A 23,613-nucleotide genomic window follows, 5' to 3' on the forward strand; every position below is an offset into this window, starting at 1 on the left:
TATAAACGTATGCTCGGAATTGCTTCATATTCGAAATACACGGCGACGAAGTACAAAAAATCGCTTTTTTAAAAGTTTTTTTTGTTTTAGTGAATTTTCGTCTTTTAATTATAATATCGTGGAGTGCTCTTTAGACCCCATTAGATCTTTTGCTCCCATGGAGACGTTCTATCGGAATTTTACACAAAATTAGCATCATTTGGTATAACCTTACGCCACTTCGCGAATATACAGAGAGAGGACGTAGAGCTGCATTTAAATTTAGTTCTTTCATAACAGATAGGTACAGAATGATTAAAAATGGATGATAAAATTGCACATAAAATAAATTATTTTTTAAATTCCATCTCCACTTTGACAAATTAATTTGTTACGATCAAAGATTTATCAATCAATATTAATGACGTTGAAATAATATCAATTTCCCAATTTAACAAACGTGCTTCGCATGTTGAAGTTCTGCAAAACTCTGGCTCCCAGTAGAAAGTAAATGGAACGTTTTCTATTTTTGGAAGCCTTTTGAACGTCGGTCATTTAATTTGTTCGTAGTTCCGGGTCGAATTTGGTAACCTGTAAATTCTCAAAATCGATTACCGGTTTTATGCCTTTCAGAAAATTGTCTGCCCAAGATAATTTCTTGTAAGGGAACAAATTTTTATGATGGTAATATTGCAGTTCAGACTCTCCTCGTTACATGGCGTAAATGAATTAACCTGAAATAACTGCGAAATTTGCCAGAACTTCAAATAGAGTTACATCGGCTTTTCCTTCACCTTCATCACATCTCTACTTTTGTTATGACTCTTAATGTTCTGTCTGTACTGCAATCTTATCATTGTCGATTTCGATTCGATTCCATTGCGCGAATCATCCAATTGCTTATAACTTTAAAGAATTTTGAATTAGACAAAAAAATTTGGTCTAATTTGAAAATGAACATTTGAGTTATCGGTTTTATGGGAAAAATTCTCGTTTTTTTAAATACATCGAGAAGTGAAAGTAAACGTCTTACTTCCCCATCATTCATAATCCGGTGCACATTCAAATGTCACCTGGCTCGATTCGGGCTATATCTTAATATAAAAAAGTGTCTACCTTTCAACAACAAAAACATTCCATAAATATTCCTTGTGAAATATCAGTGACAGTTCGGGAACCTTAAAATAATATTAATGGGGTTGTCTCGTAAAGTTTTATTTTTCCAGACGTTTCCCGTCTTTTGTTAATTTTTTCCCCTTTCGGTGCCTATATTTATTAAAATTTTAATATCCCTTTGATAATAGTCAAATACCCATGTGTGACTTTACCTGATATGCAAGGATAGTGCCAGAAGTATCCGACCTAACACTCGCAGAAAAAATAAATTTGGGAAATATTACGTTATTTCTGAACATAGTCGTCATTGAGATTGACACACTTTTGCTACCGATATTCTATAGCTTCTATGTTTTAGTGATAATACAGAAGTTTCGAATGTTTCAAAACATGCATTAACTTCGAACTGCACCTCTTCATTATTGGCGAATCTCTTTCCACAGAACCTTTTTTTCAAGTTTAGGAATAGAAAATAATCTGAAGGGACTAAATCTGTCGAATAGGGTGGGCGAGTAAAAAGTTCGAAACCAAGTTGATTGATTTTGGCCATCGCGATGACGGAAGTGCGGACGGGTGTGTTATCATGATGAAATAAGACTTTCTTTTTCGTGAAATGCGGTCCCTTTTTCCTAATTTCTCCGGTCTAACTCTGCAATAAATTTGTATAGTATTCTTCGTTTATTATTTTTTAAATAATCTTATGTGCATTCCGAAAAACCGACTCCATCATCTTTCCTGCAGATGAAATGGTTTTCACCTTATTTCGAGACGATTCTTCCCTTTGGGGCCATCGTTTTGATTGTTTTTTCGTCTCACGTTTGAAATTCTGGACCCATGATTCATCCATGGTCAGGAATTAACGCAGAAACTTTCCTTTATTGCTGCAAAAGTTTGACAAACACACTCTTGAAACACCCTAACGGGGCTGTTTTTGTTCCATTGTGAATAATCGCCGCACCCATCTTGCGCACAACTTTTTCATACCGAATTTTTCGGTCAAAATGCGATATCCACTACTTTTTGAAATCCCTATCGTATCTGGTAACTCTGGCAATTTTATCCGAGCGCTTTCCAGTATAGTTTTGTGGATTGTCACCAGAATTTCTAGAGTGGTCAGATCAGGAGTGTCGCTGGGTCGACCTCTGCGGAGTTTGTCTTGGCAGCTCACATGACCGCGTTTAAACTTTGCCACGTTATATTTTGCAGTTGTTCCCGATGGACCAAATTACCCCAGATTAGTATATAACTTTCTTTGATGTTGGATAGGCCGTGTTCTTAAAAAAAAAGTATTGAATCATGTATCGTCGATGACTAATTTTTTTACGTTTACAAAATCTCTGAAAGGGTTCAGTGAAAACAGCTCCAAAACAAACACAAACCAAAGTAGCATCCTCAAATTTTAAACATAGACTTTTTGAGGTTAGGCCTTTGTAGTACAGGAAAATTTTTAACGACAAAATTGCCATTCCTATGTCAGGTCGGGTACTCCTGGAACTATTCTCGCATTATTTGTCAGTCTCAAATTGTACCGCATCGATTGCATCATGAAGTCTTAGACAACTTAGGGGATACTCTACATCCCTGTATATCGAAAACGACCTTAATTATGATAACTTGCAGTTTCTAAACGTCTCTGGCTGAATTAGAGGAAGAAGTTCACTACACGCTGCAAATAAAAGGCTCTTCAGCGAAATTTGGAAGAATCGGTTTGGGGGCGAATTCACCTGATTTATAATAGCCGAAGAATTCGTTTTCTTTTGAGTTTAAATTGAGCACAAAAAATAAGTTCGTTGAGTTTGCACCAATGCGCTAAAATGCGCGTTCGTCTGGTGAAGAAACCTCCTGGCATTGAGCACATGAGCTCAATCGAAATATCATATTCTCGGCATGGAAATCGTGTAATTGAATTTACCTCTCCCATTCCAATTCTCGTCAATCATTAACCGTATATTTCTCGGTTGTACTTTCCACCATCTGGGATCGAACGGCATCTCGAATATCAGCCAATTTGCCGTCTGCCACGGGATTCGCATGTCAAAGAGGCATTTATTGAATGGCGGCTGGAGGTTGGCTGTAGGCTGCAATAATAATAATTTTAATAAACCAGTAAGCAGAAGCTTATGAAACGTCCACCGCAACTGAAACCTCGTATTATCGATCCCGTTTATTAAGTTTGGTTTAGGGGTTGTTTTGCTGTCAGAACCCTCAATTCAATATTAATGTCTGGCAATATACGGGATGATTAAATTGACTAAAACCAGTTGGAGCTGCATGACGTAGTAAATATATGGGATGCAAGTTGGGTCGAGTGGCCATTCTGCCTTTTATGTATTATACGAAAAAATAACGGAATTACACTGGTTGAACACAGGCCTACATAATAAAAAAGCGAAATTGCTACTGCTGACACCTAAACGTTATTTTATGGTAGAGTATGATTATTCAGCGCTTGTAAAAGGTATTACAACACGTTTGTAACTGTGACAAATCGGATATTTTTTTAAAGCGTTTAAACACTATTAATTTAATTAAAAAAAAGCATTTAATGCACTATTTTGGAAGTTCAAAATTTTCACCCGTATCCAGCTATCCTTACAAACATTTTATTTTCAAATGGTAGAGTACCCATTGTAGTGTATCAGATGAAAGGTTCCCGAGGGGGGGCATAGTATATTCAGAACTAAAACTGTATCTACAGTTTCCTTAAAAAATAAAATTATTAGATACAAAATAAAGTAACTGATTGTTACATGAAACAAATTCGAAAATCTCAAAATACATGGTCAAATTTAGCTCCAGCAACAATTTGGCAGGGACTGAGTCGTTCCTAGAACTCTTTTATGCAATTATTCAGTGTTAATTCTGTTATTAATTTTCATTCTGTTTGAATTCCAATAAGGAAATGATCTAAATTTTATTGGTCTATGTTTGTAAACGGAACCCTTTAAATGATCTCCCAAAAAAAATCGAAGAGCGTAAGATCTGGAGATCGTGGCGGCCATACTATTGTGCCTCTTCCACCGATTCATCTCCGAGAGAAAATATCATCAAGATACTCTCTCATAGCCATAGCATAATGTGATGATGTATTATTTTGCTGAAATTAAATATGATTGGCTGCTTGTTCTCCATTTTCTTCAGGAACACTTTTGGCGATTGATGGAGTTATTTCGTTTTTCAATAAATACAAGTATGATACGTTGTTTAAGCTCCCCTATATAAAAAATAAACCGATGAACTGATCAACGATTATTCTCAACTATATATTAAGTTTTTGCTAATGTTGGGTATGCAGAGTTTGCATCTAATGAGGATTGTCTGTAGTTTAGTAGCGACAATTATGTCGATGGATAGGTCCATTTAAGCAAAGCATCGCTTCATTCGAAAATAAACTTCTGGAAAGAACCGATTATCCAGAATCCCTTTCTCTTGCACCAATTCACAAAATTTCATCCTGCGATCAAAGTCTTCAGGCGTCAACACTTGGGTAAGGAAAATTTTGTATGGATGAATTTTTTCTCGTCTTAAAAGATTGCTTACTGATTTTGCAGATACATTAAATTCATCGGCAAGTTTCTGGTAGACTGTATGGGTTTTTCATCGATAAATAAAAGCTGCCGTTCGCGGTCTTTCACATTTTGGAGTAGCTTTTACACTTCCAACTTGTTGAAATGTTTTGTTAATACAACAAACTACATTCTATCAATAGCTCGGTCTGGATATTTCTCATTAAATACGAGACACATGTGAATTCTTTCACGATCTTCATTTATCAAAAATATTAAAATTTTAATCTTTCGTTTCTCAGATAAACGATCCATTTTTTTTATATTCTAACTATGGTACATGCCGAATAATTTAATTCAACTAACGAATTCTATGGAAACCAAAATATTCTGTATATAAAAAATTGTATGTATTGAAAACAATTTGGAATTTCATTTTTTCACTTTCTCTCAATATAAATTAAGAGGGGATTTTTTTTTAATCTAGAAAGCAGAGGTTGAAACTTTAATTTTTTTTTGGAATAAGAACTTTGCTGTATTTTTTGTAAAGAAAACTATAGTTTGAATTTTAGTTCTGAGCGTTCCGTGGTATTTCTTACCGAATTATTTTTCATTTTATATATTATAACGCGTACCTTTTCATTTGAAAATAAAAAGTTAGTAGGGGTAGCTGGATGGAGGTGAACAATTTGAACGTCGAAAATAATGTAGTAAATGCTTTTTTCAAAATAAAATTATACGTGTTTGAGCATTTTTTTAAAACCTCTGGTTTTTGAAAGTTAAAAACGTGTTGCACTATTTTTTGCTAGCGCTGTATTTTGTGATTTATCAGTAACCGGAACTGACCCGAACGTTTTTCTAATCCAACTTGGCCTGACCTTTTTGAGAATAAAATTCAACTAACCTAAACTAATTCGAATGTTTTTTTAGGGATTATCAATTACAACCTGAATCAGCTAAAACCACCGGACTTAAGCTAAACTCAGCTTTGCAACTGGATTAGTGCTATTAGATAGACAACAAGTCCTTCAGTGCACATCAGATTGCCCACCTCACGAGAGTACTCTAATTTCTATGCCCAGTGACAAACTGTAACAATAAGGCAATCCAAACCCCAATTTAAGTTGAGCAAATAATAGCCCTTATACGTGTGTTTTGTAATATCCAGCAACCCTATTCCTCTGACGATGGTGTCGTGATTCCCACCGGGTTTTACCCACTAAATATGGATTTTTGTTCTCAACATTCTGAGTGGCTAATTGCTCCCCCGACGCCGTTAACTTTCCCCAACTTCCAGATGACATATGATTAACGATACTTTGTTGGGACATTTAAATTATGGCCTGGAAACTATTACTTCTCTAAATATGGTACCGGGGCCTAAAGAGGCTATTAATAACGGCTCGTCCGGATTTTTACGTTTTGCCTTTACAAATGTTAATTTACTGGAATGATAAATTTGTATATTTTCTCGGAAGGCGTTTTCGCCGGAGATTTGTGTGGTCTATTAATACAAGAGGATGCTTTGTTTTACATCTGTTTTTAATGTCTTTCTGCCTGTTTGCTAAATAGAAGATAAATATACACGTTAACGATGCGGCCTCGGATTCAGTGACACTTCTTAGACATCGCTTCATCTTCATAATATGACCAATTGCTTCGGATTTTAACCCCCAACGTAAGTCAGTGCCCTTAAACTCACCCTTCATTGTTTGTCACCCCCTTCAAAGCACTCGATCACGAAAGCGCCTTCGTACTCACGCTTTTTTAGGGCCTTATAATTTTTTGCCAATTAGCTAATGAATTTCTGACATATTTGTGAGCCATATAATTAAGCTGATAATACGGGCCTAATCGAGGCGACCTTTCCGTGTAATAAGAGAAAAGAAAAATGTCTTTACAAGCATAATGTGAAATGAAGTGTTCTTTCACATGATCGTAACGTACGTTATAAACAGTGCTGGAAAGTAACTGAAAAATTTCAAACGTGCTGACACGAGAAATTTGCTCTGGTTCGTGAGATCTTCAGTTACTTAAATTATAAATTTTAGAGTTACACAGACACTCAGACTCGTTTCGAAAATTTTGCTACCAAGAAGATTATGCATATCATACTTTCGCACTCTTGATTCACTCACTAAATCACAAGTTTTTAGTTCATAAAAACACTAGAGCTTCTAGACATTTTTACGTTAATAAGTCGTTCAGACGTCCTTACTACATTATAGTTTGCAGTAAATTTTAAAACTTGATTTTGTGTCGAAAATACTTAAAATGTTAAAACCGATAAGATTAGATAAGGTTAGTTCGGGTTAGTAAAGCCTTCAGATGTCCCTTACTAACTCATAAACTTTAGTAGCCCTTTAAGAGTTTAAAAGTGATATCGAAAAGTCATCTAAATTTGAAGAGCATAGCCACCATGCTATCTTTACTAAATCACAAAAAACACAGTCTTGAAAAACTTGCAGAAATTTCACAAACAAAATATCCAGAAAAAAAATTTGAATGATATCAGTTTCCAAAATATTAAATCGCAGACACTAATGAGTTCTTTTGACTCACAGACTCACATTTATTATGAAAACAATATTGAAAAATGTATTGCAAATTTTCAATCAAATTAGATGAAGTTTGTTCATATTACAATAAGCTTTGATTCGCCTTACTAAGTCACATATTCTCGCAAACTATGTTGGATCTTAAATTCGTCCCGAAAATAATGTTACAAAACTCTTTGAGATGTGTTTAACTGATTCAGATTTAAACGGTTTTCAGCGTTCCTAACTAAATTAAATTCGAGTAAGTTTTCTAGACTCATAAATCCGTTCAAAAGCAGTGTTGGAGAACTTTCCAAACCTCTCAGGTTACATTAGATTAAAAGGCAGTTAGGTTCTCCTCACTAAATCAGAAATTCCGCTTGAGCATTTCACTCACTTTTTCTAGCGTTTGAAGCAAATTATTCAAACTTGACCTAAGGCTTCGACATCTGGATGAAGTGCTCGGAGGCATTTATTTAAATTTATCTTTGGACCCCTTTGAATGGAACTACACGCTTTTCCCATCCACAGCGGTCTATATCCGGACCCCCACATCCCTTTTGGGGGCTGGTGGTCGATGTCCATCACTGAGGATCATCACAATCAATACTGAAATGTCTTCTCTTTGTTCATTTAAACCTCTAATTTGAATAATGCGAAAGTTGCGGTTTTAGTAAAAATGATGAGATTTTGTTAAAGGAGTATTTCCGCTAGGGTTTTATTCATATTGTTATGTAAAATAAATTATGTACCAACTTCTCCGTTATTACGACCGTGAATTGTAAAACCATTTAAATTTGTATTATTCTGAACTTAGAAGAGAGAAAACGTACGGTTATCTATCTAGTTCGGTCAATAGTTGAACCCACATCAAACTGTTCTGTATGTCAGCGGTTTTGCATGGTGGGATCATCCTAATTGCTTGTGGTCATCGAAACGATGCCAATTGTTTCGTATGAATTAATGGATATCCAGTTGCTGGCAACTATGTTGAATACTAACCGCCTATTACAGAGCCTCATTAATTGGTCAGCCCTACGATATGGATATATTATATTTGATTAGGATCATCGATTGCGTGTTGAACTTGGATACCTTGCGGTTTATTCAAGCAAGTTTTCCAACTAGACGAGAATTGAGTATAACCAGAAAACTCATTTGTTCAATTTATTCGGCTAAGGGATAATGGGCGCGTAACCCTATTCAAACATAATTGATAATGGACGGGGCATAATTCGTGCTCCACAGTCACCTCCTTTTAATTATCTTCCCAAACTCAATATTAGAAGTTTCAGTGAACAGTCTCTTAATTTCCAACCAACCTAACTTTGTCCTATAATCGATTTACAGAGACATTTGAATGAGGGGGAGTTGAGGTACTTTTCAGCGTGTGGCAGCTTAGAGATTCTGACTCATTATTCGGGTTGGTCACAGGAAATTTTTCGGTAGTGACAGTTTTTATTTAGTGAACCAAAACCAGATTGAGACTGCTAAATCGGCAACATTACAACACAGCTATTAGTGTGAAACATGGTGAAAAGCAGATATGTACATACTTCCGATTAAAGTGGCGCGATTTTCACACTACTCCGCAAAATTTAGCAAGTTTTGTGGACTTTCATATTTGTTCTGAATACATTGATGAAAACCTCCCCCCAAAATACTTTCTTCTAAGGCTAGACAACCCTTATTTGAATTTATTCTTATTGATTTTCGGGAAGGCACTTTTACCTGTTTAATATTTCACAAATCTTTCTCCGTTTTAAGAGCATTTAGAGCGTCAGAAATATATTCAGACTTAACTTTATTACTGTCCGTGCTAAATCACAAATTCTATTAAAGGTTCATTCCGCAAACAGTATTGGAAAATTAACAGAAAGTTTCCAAACGTACTCAGTGTAAGGTCAGATCAATTGAGATTAGTACAAAGCTTTTATATTTTATTTACCAAATAACAATGTACGTTTTTACAATGAGATTCCTGTACATTAGACGAGGTCAATTCAGGTCAGCAAAGGTCTTTGTATTCGCCATGTTATACAGGGTAACTTCTTAAAGTGTTCCAATATTTAAATAGTCGATTCTCTGGATCATTCTAAGATGAAAGTGTTATTATATATATATACATTTTAGTATATATATATATATATATATATATATATATATATATATATATATATATATATATATATATATATATATATATATATTCTAAAATGAGCCGTTTCCGTAGAACAATTAACATGGTAACCCCTACGCACGTCTATGATTACAGCATATTTCTTTAAATAGAAGGGAGAGTACGGAGTTTCAGTAAAATATCTTGCACTATTTTAAAAATATAAAGAGAAATATCCTATTTTTATTAATATTTAACACCTTAATCTTGAAAACGACTCATTTTAAGACATACTTTTATATTATATTTTCGTCTTAGAAGAATCCAGAGGATCAGCTCCTTAAATATTGAAACACCCTTAGGGACCAGCCTGTATACAAGGTGAGTTGGGAGGGTCGTGCCAAACTTCAGAAGTACATTTAACATGAAAAATAAATGCAAAAAAACTCAAACTTTGTTACTCGATTTTTATTTTTTCACAGGATATAGTTTTAATAAATTTTTCAAATAGCGTTCTATTTACTATAAAAGGGCCTTTGTTATTAGTAATACTGATACTGGTTTTACATTTATTTTGGAGTTCAATTAACGTATTGCAAAATGTCCAACATTTATTCAAATTTAGGATACGCAAATTCTGTTCGACAGGCTAAGCACCATTTAGTCGGAAGGTTCGCAGGGCGTCGAATTGGTTGCGGTATATCCTACTAGTTGGACCCCAAGATATCTAGAGCTCACACCATTAGACCATTGTTTGTGGGGCAGGGTTAAAAATGAGGCGTACAGAGAAAAAGTGGACACTCATTATGCAACGTATTGGAAATGTTGAGGTTGATATTAAAGAAAGATATGAAACAATCAGGAGCGCAACGGATGCTCTTCATAGACGAAGTAGAAAATATTTGGAAGTCAGTGGAGGTATATTTTAATATTTATTAACACAATACTATGATAACCAACATTTTATTGTATGAAAGTTTTTATTAAATTTATGAATTTTTTGATAACTTGTAAACAAATAAAAATCGAATAACAACATTTGAATTATTTTATATTTATCTTTCATATACAATACTTTCCTGAAGTTCGGAACGATCATCTCGATTCACCTTGCGTATAAAAATTCTAGTAAGATGAGTCGATTGAAATGTGTGAAAAAAAAACGATGAGAATTAGGCTTCCTTATCAATTAAAAATTGTAGGAACTTTTCTAGATTCTCTCTGAAAATGATCCTAAAAAACTTATAGAACCTAATGGAAGTGGTCCAGGTCAGATATGATTTAAACATATTCAAATATTCCAATTTACAAAAATTACTTAAAGTTAGATGTTTTTTCCCATATGTTGTCTACATTTAAGAACCACTGGGAACAAAAAATGAAATACAGCTGACTGTATGATTTCCTGTATGTGGTAAACAACCAAATGCATTTAGCTTCGAAGTGTTTCAAATTTCCTGTCACGCCCTACAGGAAAGTGTAGAAAAAGTTGGAAAAAGAATGTTTCCCAAAATAACATTATTTACTTGCTGGGGACTTTAAACACATTATGAATGATATATGATCTTGAAAATTTATTATGTTTCATGTTTTTCGACTTTCATTTAACTTTGTACATACTGTATGTGGCATATGAAAAAAATAATTAAGCATATATAGAGTAGATTTGTTTTAACTTAAAAATTGAGCGAGTATTGATGGAAGTAACACGAAAATTGAGTTTTAATGAAGAGTGTTATTTACTAGAGGTAGACTTTAAATATACGTACATATATACTACTAGTGTCTTTGTTAATCAAGTTCAATCACGATCATTCTGCCATTTTCTAGATATTGCTGAATTTATTCAGATAAAAAAATATATTATATATTATTATGTTTTTTTAGAAATATGAAATTCGATTTTTTCTAAACGTAAAAATCAGTTAATATACTTGATATTAAACTGGTATTAAAAAAAATTCTAAATACAAAATTCCATACCGATTTTTAGTGGTTATCAAGATATTGCCGAGCATATACATACACAATGAAAAACTTGACTATTTTTAAGCATCCAAATGTAACGAAAGTGGATTTTTTTTTTAATTGAAATCTGCATGTTAGGATATTTTTTAATTCTAATAATATTAAGGACAAAATTCTAAATGAGTACACTGCTATAGATCTCTAGTTATTTTCGAGATGCATACGTATTGAATTGAAAAGTTTAGCCAAATGGCGCTAAAAACATATTATTTTTCTTGTTGCAATTCGACATTTGTTTAATGAAACGCCCCGTATGCTATTACTTTGTTGTATTTTCAAAGCATTGAAGAATATATTTAATATAAATAGGCCCATATCGATTTCTGGCGATTTTGGAAGACGGCGAATGTATATGGATAAACCTTTAAATATGTTATTTTCACTTAAGATACACTTTACTTCTTTAACGAGATTCCTTAATTATTACCATGTTTTTGTACTACTACTACACTCCTAGACAAAATTAAAGGATATTTTCAATATTTCAGACTATTTTTGCTTCGAGATAATATACACCGACACTTACGATATTGTGTGTGAAATGATGAAAATGTACATTAAACACCAACTTTATTTTTAGTTAAGACCAAAGAATCGTATATAAAGCGAAACATTTAAAAATCGCAAAATCACATTTTTGCAATACAAAAACGGATGATATATTTAAAAATTAATACTTCGTGTTTCCTCCCTTAGCATTGGTGGCAGCTTCCCACTCTTCGAGCAAACAATTTTGCAATTCCTCCAACGTTTGTGGTTGCCGTACCCGTCTTCCAAGCCTGTCCCACATATAACATTTTATTGGATTTATGTCAGTGGCTTCTTGCAGGCCAGTCAATAGTTTCAATTTCAACCATGCAGATACTCTTGCCGTCCAATAATACAAATTGAGGTTCCCCAAATGGGGCGAAAGGTCCACACACAAGAGCTTTAGGGATATTTGTAATACATATACCTGAGAGCAACTAGAGAACCACGACTGACCACCGCCAGCGCAGTAGAGGCGTTTAGATTATTGCTACCCCAAATGACGTTGGTCTAATTTAGATGTTCCCCAGCAAATCTTAATCTCTGAACGCAGTGTTCTTTGGTTAGTAGCGGTCCAGTAGCTCGAGAGTGAAATGTTAATTCATATTCTTTAAATGTCCTTTGTATTATGCGCTCAGATACACGAACATTTCCAAATTTTTGCAGAAGGAAATTCGAATTAAGACCAGGGCCGTGCCGACCTCGAAGAGTGTTTCACCGCAAAAAACGGTCATCTCTTGCAGAAGTTACCCTCGGGCAGCCTTGTCCTCTCCTGCGGGAAAATTGTCAGTCTCTTGTAGCCTAATTGCAATTTCTCTTTGGCTAAACCCTTCTTCCACCAGAACTATCGCTCTAATTGCTTCTTCGTTACTTAACTGTCCTCCCTGGACCATGATACAGTGATGAAATGTTTGTGAGAACTGCTATAATATTTTGACACCAGGAGCAGTAAATTCTATATTTTTGAATAAAATAATTAGCAATATGTATTCATGTTGAAATATTTTTTTAAATTTTATTTTAAAAAGCCAAAATGATGTTGGACAATGATTTATAACATTTTTGATTATTGTTACAAACAACAATATAATTTTTTTCGGTTTCCGATATCACAGGGGGAAGAAAATTTAAAACACCGAGTGACCATTTAAATTTGTCCGGTATTTTTAAGGAAAAAATTCCAAATACGTAGTCTGTAGTGTAGTATAAATTGAGGTCATACATATATCGGTGCTTTGAAAGCGTACAGTGTTTCGTGACAAGGAACCCCATTATCCAGATTGTACACCCCCGTTTTAAATCTAAATTTTTGAATTGTAAATTTTTAACGTAATGTATTTATTAACTCCAAGTGGTCCGAGTAGTTCCTTCTAAATTCGTTTTCGAGCTCTAGACCGGATCATTTAAGGAAGAAGGGCTGGGAGAAATATCATTTGACGGAGCTGAGAGCAAATTGGACGGAACAGAGTCGTATTGACGAATTATTTTTGATGTAGTGATTATACTAGAACGAGAATTAAATCTCGTATACGAAATCAACGTTATTTTCTTGACTTTGCTTTGAACGAAAATCCATTTACATCGAGTTGTTTTCCCATAAAAGTGCACATCCATCAAACTAGCCTGCAACGATGATCAGATAAGCCGTTCCAATTTCCACATTTACGATACGACCAATTACTTTTTGCTCACTAACAATTTTTAAAACGCCAAAATCAAGGCGTCTCCATGTCTGCCGGGCAAATCTCAAAAATACCCTTGAGATCGTATCTTTTAAACACGGTTTTTATAGATTTCTGCAACGGTCCTCGACCGAGTAAAACCATAATTGGATCCTCTTATTTCCGGTAAAATTGGATTTCTTGCCACGATAATCGATCGATTCAGAACATAATTAATATGGCAACTGGAACTTCGCAAAATGATTTCCAAACAGTTTTCAATAGCGCAAACGTCGAGTCTGCAAAAAAGTGAGCTAATGTATAGGCGGGCATGATGGAAAGTGGACGTTTCAGCAATTCCGCTTTCCATGGAGGAAAATATGGTGCATTGCTTATTCGGCTCGATAATCTCTATTTGGATTAACATTTTAGCTTCGATCAACATGTTTGTTGTTTAAAATGGCTCGCAGAGATAACACTGACCATTTATTTTTGTCACGTTTCAAGTTTTAACACACAACACTCATTTCATCCTCAAGTGGTTATTGATTCTCCTATAAAGTTCGCTCTTTTTCGGCCTTTTTACAGGGCGTCTAAAAAAAACGGACGAAGCTATAACTCAGTTATTGATGAACAGATTTCGACGAAGTAAAAACCAAATGAAGTGATATTTTTCAAACTATTAAATTACGTCAAATTTGATTGTTTTTTAACTCAACTTCTTCTGCTTTTGGAGTCAACTTCTGTATTTCAAGTAGATCTGTATATTTTTTTACATTTTTTGATTGAAAACATTTTTTTGAAATTAACGTTAAAACAATTGTGAATTGAAAAAAAAATTAAAAATTTGAACAATATGAGTTACATAGTCATCCGCATCCTAAATTTGGACATTATGACTTATGTAACCATCTGTTTCGTCATGCGGCCATCTGCGTTATTCGGTTGTCATCTGCATTTCGTTCCATTTGATTCTATTGTAACATCTTGTACAAAAGACGTCCGGCACCATGGACAAGTGGCGCTCATATGATACCCAGCGAGAAGGGCCAAGATAAAGCACCCCTTAACTATTGAAACTCCACTATTCTTCCCCATTATTTTTTATCAAGAGTTATGTTGCAAGTGTGATTGTTGTAAATTAGTTCTTTAGTGCAATAATAATAGTTATAAGTGTTGTTATTGGCAATGGTTACAAAAACTATTTTTGTAATATTCAAGCCAATGTGTTAGTACTCGAACAAAAAAAAATGTAAATTTTGTTAGTTTAAATTGTTTTAACATAAACTTGTCATACATCGTTAAATTCCGAAAAATAATTTTTATCAAAAAATGTAGAAAAATATGGATTGCTATTTGAAATTCTGAAGTTAATAGGTGAAAGAGGAGAAATTGAGTTTAAAAAAAATCAACTTTGACGTTAATTAGTAGTTCAAAAAATATAATTTTATATCGTTTTTAGTTAATCAAAATCCGCTCACAAATAATTGAATTATGGCTTCGCCAGTTTTTTTGAAACGCCTTGTAGATCGGGAGCATATTATCGGTTAATATTTTAAACGAATAATCAAAGATTAAATCATATTATATGTAAAAACCTAACTCTTAATTTTTCTGAGTCATAACAATGCGTTGATAATCGGTTTCAGTATGCATCTATAAAAAAGGGTCAGGAAGTATTCATTCACGCAAAAATAAATCAATAGTTACTGGTTTGAGTCAAAGTATATAATAAAACTAATTACCGGGGGTGCTGAACCCATTTCTCTTGGGCATCTCCAACCCTGCTCAATCAATCAATCAATCAAGTACCATTAAGTACGTATTAACATAAATTCGCAAATGGATTTAACGAAAATGTATATACTCTCGTTATAAACTTTGTTACCTTTGGACTTTTGAAAGCTAGGTAGTATCTCCTTAAAAAATTCGTAAATCCCCAGAGAAAGTAAGCAGCGACTTTGAGAGGGGGGGGGGGTACTTCGGGATCACTATGACCACAGTGTGGCTCAAATTAGATCTAGATTTATGGCTATCTTGAGAACTATAAGAAATAGAAAAGAGTTAAATTAGAAGAGTTGAGGGGAAATTAATGGTCACTTCAATGCCGTTTTGAAGAAGATTTTCAATATATTCGTTTTTGAGCTATTTTCGGAACTTTTGATAGTTTTTTAAGTGTATCAGTTACTTTGCAAACGATTTTTCGATTTGTGTTCCTTAAAGTGTCTCACTCTATTGTAGCCTGCTATACGCTGTTCAGATTGACATTAAATCACATTCCATGCCTTCTTAATTATTTACTTTAGTAAAATCAATAAATATTAAAGTACCTGAAGTTAATAAAATTATATACCCATTAAACAAAAACTTATTAAATTTGATGGTATTAGCAATAAAGTTTTTAAGATTGAGGTTTATTTTATTTTAACATACTTTAAAAACTCATTAAAATATGTCATTAAAAGTTTATTAATCTGAAATTCTGGAGTCGATTGATATCTCCGAAATAACCTAAATTATTAAGTTCTAAATATTATCAATATATGCTTTTTCTAGAAGATGTGTTTTACATCTGAGGAAGTATGTTAAATTGAATTTTGAAGGCAATGTAAAACGTCTTATTTGCGATAGTGATCCTAACTCAATGCTGCTAGACCAAATATTTCATACTATTTTCCTTTGACTGTACACTGAATTTTTAAGTTTATGGGATTGAGATGTACCAAGAACTACGCAAGTTTGTTTTACTCAAGACTCAAGAAGAAAAGTGTGATTCTTCTAAAATATTTCAAAAAAGTAGTTGCCCACTACCGGACTTAGTGGACTGTTTATGGCCACGCCGTCTTTTTTTTTTCGCTGAAACCACATGCCACTGAAAATATGAAGTAACAAGACCATTTCGGAATAACTAGGCTATATCTTATAGGAACTAATTTCCATTCGATATCATGCATCGTATCTTTGGTACGTATCATGGTTAATAACGTAAGAATCAGCGATTGCAGGTCTTCCACGAAGTGTGTTTAGCCTGTGATGAAACTCTCTAACTTGCCTATTTTTTGTAAAGTTTTCCATAATTTCAGGTAGGAACTCCTCTTAATGGCCCGACTTATGAATTTTTGATGAGCCATAGAATTAAGTGTGGTGGAAACGCTGCTGATCGTTATACCTTGGTAAGATCTCCTGAGTTCGACGAACTTCCTTAAAAAAGCTATAAGCAGTCTGAAAAATTCGTGCCGTCGTATTTCGTGTTGGCTTTTTAGACGTTGAGGGGTCAATATATAATTTTATCATCATATGCCTTCAATGAAATAATCACCACATTTTACTTCGACTAATCGGCTTATAAGTCTTGAAAGTATTTTCATTGGAATATTTCAATTGGAAAATGTTTGTATTCTCGACTGGTCTGCATGGTGAAAGCTTTAGAAACACTTACTATATTTAACAAAAGAATTCCATTAGTGAGAAGCGAACCGAGATATTGTAGTGAAGGAAGTTGAATAATAAGATTATTAAATATAAATCAAGAAAAAAAACAGTTGAGGACAAAACTTACGTAAAAGGTAATTCACAACGCAATCGACACACAAAAGGTGCGTCTAGAGGACCTCAAAATGTGTTGATTTTTTATATAAAGTTTCTTCTGATACGTATGGTTACTGAGATATCAGCTTCAGAAAATGATTAAAAATATTTGAAAATAAATCTGTATTTCAAGAAAGACTTAACCTAAAATAACTAAATTCGGACAGCGTTTTTGTTTTATTGACGTCTTTATTTGCTAAAATTTTGAAGTAACTGAAAACTCAATGAGGGATAGTTTAGGAGTGAGCCACTCTTAAAATTATATGATTTTTTTAAAACTTAATATAATTAAAAACCAAGGTTTGACAATATGATAACAAATTTAACTTTGCATCTTTTTGAACTGTTGCGTATTTTAGAATTGTACATTAAAGAAAAAGCATTTTCTGATTTAGTGTCAAAATCAATCAATCCGAGCAAAACGAAATTATGTACCTTAAAGACTAAACGGCCATGCGCCAACTCGTCTTCAGTTGTTCTGTTGCTAGGATACAACTTTTGGCCAATCTGATGTTATTCGTGTTTTTGCAGTTTGTAAATTTTTTCATGTATCTTGCTTTTTTTATAGTAATTTTTTACTCAAAATGGCTAGAAAATTCACATTTCATGAACAAGTTGATATGCTATGGATTTTTGGGTTCTGTCAGGATAATTGCCATAGAAGAGTAGAAAAATATCGAAGATTTCCTAATTGTACATGATATATTCAATTAAAACACATCTTTGATCTATAAAAAATATATTCGCAAGTAAATTTACAAATTATCACCTATACAATTAGGGCACATATCTCACTGCTTCACCAACCGATTTATACCATGCTCGTAAAACTTTCGTGGCTGCTGATAGAAGAATTATCAGATGACGTTTTGTATTTCAACGCCCGATTCAAAAAGTCTACGTTTCAGTGTCTTTTTCAGTGGGCCAAAGATGTGGAAATCGCAAGGCGATAAATCTGGGCTGTAGGAGGGATCTTCTAAAACCTTCCATTTTTTTTCTTTGCAAATTTTCTTCAAACTACGTTTGAGGCATGAGGTCACATGTGGTTGTGAAACAAAATGACACCATAGCAAAGTTTTCCCGGATGTTTTCGTCTTATTGCTTGACAAAGCTTATTCGGAGTTTCATTGTATAGATTTACATTAATATTCCCTCTGTGTTTTTTAAATTTTATCAGCAACGGTGTATTCCTGTAAAAAAAGTGCATGACTGCGGGTTGATCAAGCTTGGATGGATTTTTTTTAACAAATGCAATTTCAAAGTCGCAATATTTAAAATGACTATGAAATACAAATAAAATAGACTGATTGATGGGCCAGTTACAAACACCAATGGCGTTACAAAACGTCGACTGAATGATTAAAATTTTTTTAAAGGCTAATTTGACCAAGGGTGGGTTTCAATTGAATAACTTAATACTATCTCGCATCGTGAAATATTTGCTAATGTTGAACGGAAAGCTCCGGAAACGAGTTCTCTCTACATAAATAATGCTGGAGTGCGCAGTAACGTAGTTAACGTACGAAATCGAATAAATTGAATGAATCCCCAAACCAGCACCCGAGGAATAAAAGTAAATAAATTATAAATAGCACAAATAATTCTAAAGTTTTGACTACAAAATTACCACAAAAAAATATACTCCAAAAATTTTTAAATTATATACACTTGAAAAGCATCAGATTCAACAACACCTGTATCCTAGCAACAGAATAATTAAAGAGCTGTCGGACCAGAGCCCTTTAGTGTTTAAGTTACAGTTTCAGTCTTTTAGTCATATAATTCGTTTTTGCTCGGATTAGTTGATTTTGACACTAAATCAAAAACTATTTTTTCCTAAATGTACAATTTAAAAATGCACAATAGTACAACAAGATGCAAAGTAAAATTTGTTATCATATTGTTAAGTCTTAGTTGTTAATTACATTAGGGTTAAAAAAATCATATAATTTGAAAGGTGATCCATCTTCAAAACCGCCCCTTATTGAGCTTTCAGTCACTTCAGAATTTGAAGAAATAAAGTCGTTAATAAAACAAAAACGTTTTCCAAATTTAATTATTCCAAGTTAAGTCTCTCTTGAAATACAGAATATATTGTTAAATGCTTTTATTCATTTTCTGAAGCTGATATCTCAGTAACCATAGGCATAAAAAACTGTATATAAAAAATCTATATGTTTTGAAGTCCTTCACAAGCACTTGTTATGTGTCGGTTGCGTTGCGAATCACCCTGTATATGATTTGGATTAATTTGAATTAACCTGAATTGATAACCATAGAAGAGGCAGTTACCAATTGACAGTTTCGCAATATGAGCGATATACGAATATTTTTCTTTCTCTCGCTCTCTCCCTCCCCCCCCTCTCTCTCTCTTTCTCTCTCCCTCTCTTTCTCTCTCCCTTTCTCTCTTTATTTCCCCCTTTCTCTCTCTTTCTCTCCCTTTCTCTCTTTATCTCTCTCTCTCTCTCTCTCTCTCGCTCTCTCTTTCTCTCTCTCTCTTTCTGTCTCTCCCCTTCACTTATTGCCGATCACTGAATTAAAGCAAGTTTCTAGCAGTGCTCTTGCGGAGTAATCGGAGGTGTTCTAAACCCGTCAAGATTAGATACGAATTTCACCTTTCCGTTGCTTTTTATCCTCCAAATTGTCGCAATTGCATTTCCATCCAAGAAATGAAAAATATCTCTTTCTTCCCGTTAAATTCCCTTTCTAAATGGGTATATCAACACATAATAATCTTTGGTTTGAAGTTAATAAGTTTAACGAGCCTACAGTCACGTCTATCAAATGCTTACTTATCTAACACCTATGACGTCTCATAATATATTCAAATCTCACTCCCAAACGAGCTATAATAGTGTTAAAACGATTAGGAATGAACAAGACGATTTGAATATTAAGCAGCTTAAGTATTCCTATACTGAATTGACCATGAGTTTAGTCTCTTGTGAGAAATCTTGATGTGCTCGTCTCCCGTGAAATTTTGAAAGTGTGCATCTGCTATTTACAGGTACAAGAACTTTAAGTTTTCACTGCTTATTAAGCATTTATACCTGACATGCTCGAGTGCCTCGTTTCCACCTAACAACCCCAATGAAACTTATTTGTTGCTAAATTAACTTTATAAACACTTTTCACAATAAATCTTTCTTAAGCTTGACACCTAGCGTACTCAACTTTTTAATGAAGCTTTATATGACAACTGACGGGAGTCTAAAGAAAATATTAGATAAACTTTGAGGGCGAGGCTTTGAGTAATAAATAGTCTATTACGTCTCCCGAGTGGAAAATATTTAAATTTTCATAAACTTCAATTTAAGCGATAAAAAGTTTAAAGTTTGCTTTGACGTGATGGATAAAAGTTTACTTTGTAATAAAATACTACTTCTTGTATATTAAAGCGCTCAGTGTAATTAAATTGAAACTTGACATTTGAGCTCGTTCTATACTTTACATGCTTTTAATTAAGATATGTAAGTATCCAATTTTGTCAGATGCTCATTAAAAGATCTTTCTTCTCCAATCTCCGAGGCGAGAAACAAACAATTTTCTCATTCTCCTCATTGCTTGCCGAATTCCTTTCGTCCTCGAATAAAGAATATTAGGGCCAAAACAGTCGCAATTAATTAGGGTCGTTAAGATTTTGAACCCCAACTCAAGTATTATAACTGATTTGCATTTTATTAATTAAAGAACAAAGTTTGCCTTTTAATTAGCGACTGCCGGTTTCTTTCATTTTTATTGCATCTGATATTTATAGGAGCTGGTTTTTTGGGGATAATTATAAGGGCTAGTTCATGGATTTGTATTTGTCAAGGGGAAGGTGTATACTAGTTAGCAATATACAGTGGCCGGCAAAAAGTACGTACCATATGGGATTTTTTTTTAATTGAATTTATCAGGAAATTTTATTCTCGGTAAAAATTTATGCATTCCTGCAAACTCAGTTTGCCAAATTTGTATATCTTATTTCATACGAGGAAGATTCGGTAATTATAAAAATAACTCATAAGTAAATTAGTTTTATTTCTAATTTTAGAGGAAACATGTTTATAAATTTTTTTTTTGAATGAAAAGTTAAGCTCAACAACAAAGTTTCAAGTTTCGATTCCATAAAAGACTTTCTAGGAATTTTTTATGATTTACTGCGTATAGAAAATAAAACAAATTTATATAATGTTAGTTTTGTTTCAGAGGGGATTAAAATATACAAATAATATTATTTGTATTTTTGTTACAAAACTACGTACTTTCTGCCGGTCACTGTATATTGAGGCGACATGTTAAATTTCCCTTTAGAAAACCACTATGATTACGATTACTTACGATTCCTAAAAATCTGCTGAGACACTCAGAGATAAGTAACAAATTTGGTTAACGGAAGAGAAGTTAAATTCTCGAAAAATATATATCCTAGAAAATATCTCGAGAACCGTTGGAGATGCAAACTTTTCGTAATTATGCTTTTTCTTTGTAAAAGCGTGTAGTTTTTCCTAAATTTTACAAAAAAATAAGTTACGACGTTTACTTAAAAAGTTATGTTACTTTTTCCAACTACCGTGCCGTCAACGATATGTTAGCTAAAAATAAACATTTTACATAGATTTTTTTTACCTAAAAACGTACGTATGCAAAATTTTGTCTCAAAAACTTGCAAAATTTAAGATATATTTATAAGGTACGCCCTGTAGATAGAAAAGGAACAAGTTTTATATGAAACATATTCACCTTAATACCATTATTTTTCAACGCTGTTTCATTTCATTCCAATTTGTAGCAATGTTTCTGGGACACCCTGTATACCATGCCTCTGGTGCCGTAGAGAAGAACGCTTCAGAAGTTCAGAAATTGATATTATGCACTGTAAAAATAAAATATTGATTTTAGAGAGATTTGAACATTCATTTATGATCGAAAATATTAGGATAAAGGGATGAGAATCTGAATAAGTCTAGATTCTGAAAAACATAAAAATCATATAAAGCATGCTCTAAGAAAGCGCAGTGAAAAGTTTCAGAAGAAGGAAAGGATAAATCTACACGATACATCCCTACTTAGGACATTTAACCCTGTAACAAACTGCACTTTAAAGATACTTGTCCATACTTAGAAATGGCAGCAATGCCAATACGCCACTGTTGCGGTGTTTAGATTGTAGACGTGACTGGGTGCTTTTGTCGTTTTACGGAATGCAAAAACCTTAATACCCTCTTAGATTAAAAATATTCGCATAAACAATTAGACGGAATTCTTTTTGTTGAATTGTTTTTGTTTTGTTTTAGTCTGGTTTTTAAAACAAGACTAAAACAAACACCAAAATCAAGGTTCAAAGCTAATATCCGAAAACGATTTATGGATGGCCAAGGTAGAAGTATTCGTTTTCCACCGTTTACTAATTTAAAAATCTCATTTATTTTGCGGTCGTTATAAAAAGTAATTGGTTGTGTCGTAAAACTGAAGCCAAAAGGTAAACTGTCTTATTCCTCTCTAGGGAATTTACAAACCGATTTATTTCTTCGCGCGCAAATTGCCAGCAGCTACCAACGACCAAAAGACTCAGAAAGGCCGCACTCTAACAAGAAATTTGCCCAATATTTCCCTGTGTCTTATATAAAGTCGGTCTAAGCTTTCCATTGAAAAGGAAACTTTGTACTATTTATTTGGTTCAAAAGCACATTGTACAAAATACAAAAAAATGTACCAATGCAGAGGGCAGCATAAAATACGAAATCAGCAAAGTTCCGTCCGGCAGCTACGGGGCATACACATGAGTGCTGTAAAGTTGTCTGCCTGTGTTTTTGCTTCCTACTTTAGTGTAAGATCTGTTGTTTTGAGGGGTCTTAGGTCGATGACTTAGCGCAATACGATATCAACTTTAACAATGTGTATTAGAAAAAAATTTGGAAAATAAATAGGAATCGAGAGCTTGACGGGAAGATGAAATCTGGAGGTATAAAAAGGCCTAGTTAACATCGCTTCTTTTGTGCTAAAGCTATCTGTATTCATTTATAATAATACCACGTCATGGGCCACAAAACTACTTCACTCAATCCCCAGAAAACAAATCATTCCGCAATCGTTTATTTCCAGACAAATAATAATTAACGACTCGGGTTTCCGGAAGGAAAGAAAAAGGGTCCCAATAATTCGTGGGCATTAGTCAATGCTAGTGGTACTTCTTCATTATTAAGGGCAGATTGACACAAATTGTACAGGATTTGCTGCTCTTCTCCCTATAGGATCTCAGGCAGATTTAAGTATCACGACGATTATTATTAATTATGACACTCGGAAACTTTTTCAACTTTGCCTAACCCTTAAATTGTTTTCGCTGCTATTAATTAAGGCAAGAAGTTTCCAGAATAATGCCCTGCCGTTGTTAAGGGGCCGGGTGGCCTATAAAGCACTGAAAGAATTCGTATTCATTCACCCTAGAATGGCAAAGTTCCCAAATTAAGACGAAAGTTTGTTAGAGAGGGCTCATTGTGTTTTGAGGAATTTCACCTTTAGGGCAGTCGATCTGAGAGAGCGCGGGGATGAGGCGACATAAATGG

At 33.8% G+C, this 23,613-nt stretch overlaps 1 protein-coding gene across 2 annotated transcripts in view; it reads left to right on the plus strand.

Moving 5' to 3' along the window:
- Window positions 1–23,613, plus strand: part of aus (argus) — a 131,109-nt gene that overhangs the window by 36,389 nt on the left and 71,107 nt on the right. Inside the window, exon 1 of one of the 2 annotated variants that reach the window (XM_066286379.1) lies at window positions 19,992–20,069. The exons of the other annotated variant lie outside the window; for it this stretch is intronic. The gene's annotated coding sequence lies outside the window, so the exon portion shown is untranslated. Of the gene's footprint in view, window positions 1–19,991; window positions 20,070–23,613 lie in introns of those variants that run through there. 2 annotated transcript variants of the gene reach the window in all.

The sequence above is a fragment of the Euwallacea fornicatus genome, chromosome 1, assembly GCF_040115645.1.
Source record: "Euwallacea fornicatus isolate EFF26 chromosome 1, ASM4011564v1, whole genome shotgun sequence".
Classification (NCBI taxonomy): Eukaryota; Metazoa; Arthropoda; class Insecta; order Coleoptera; family Curculionidae; genus Euwallacea; species Euwallacea fornicatus.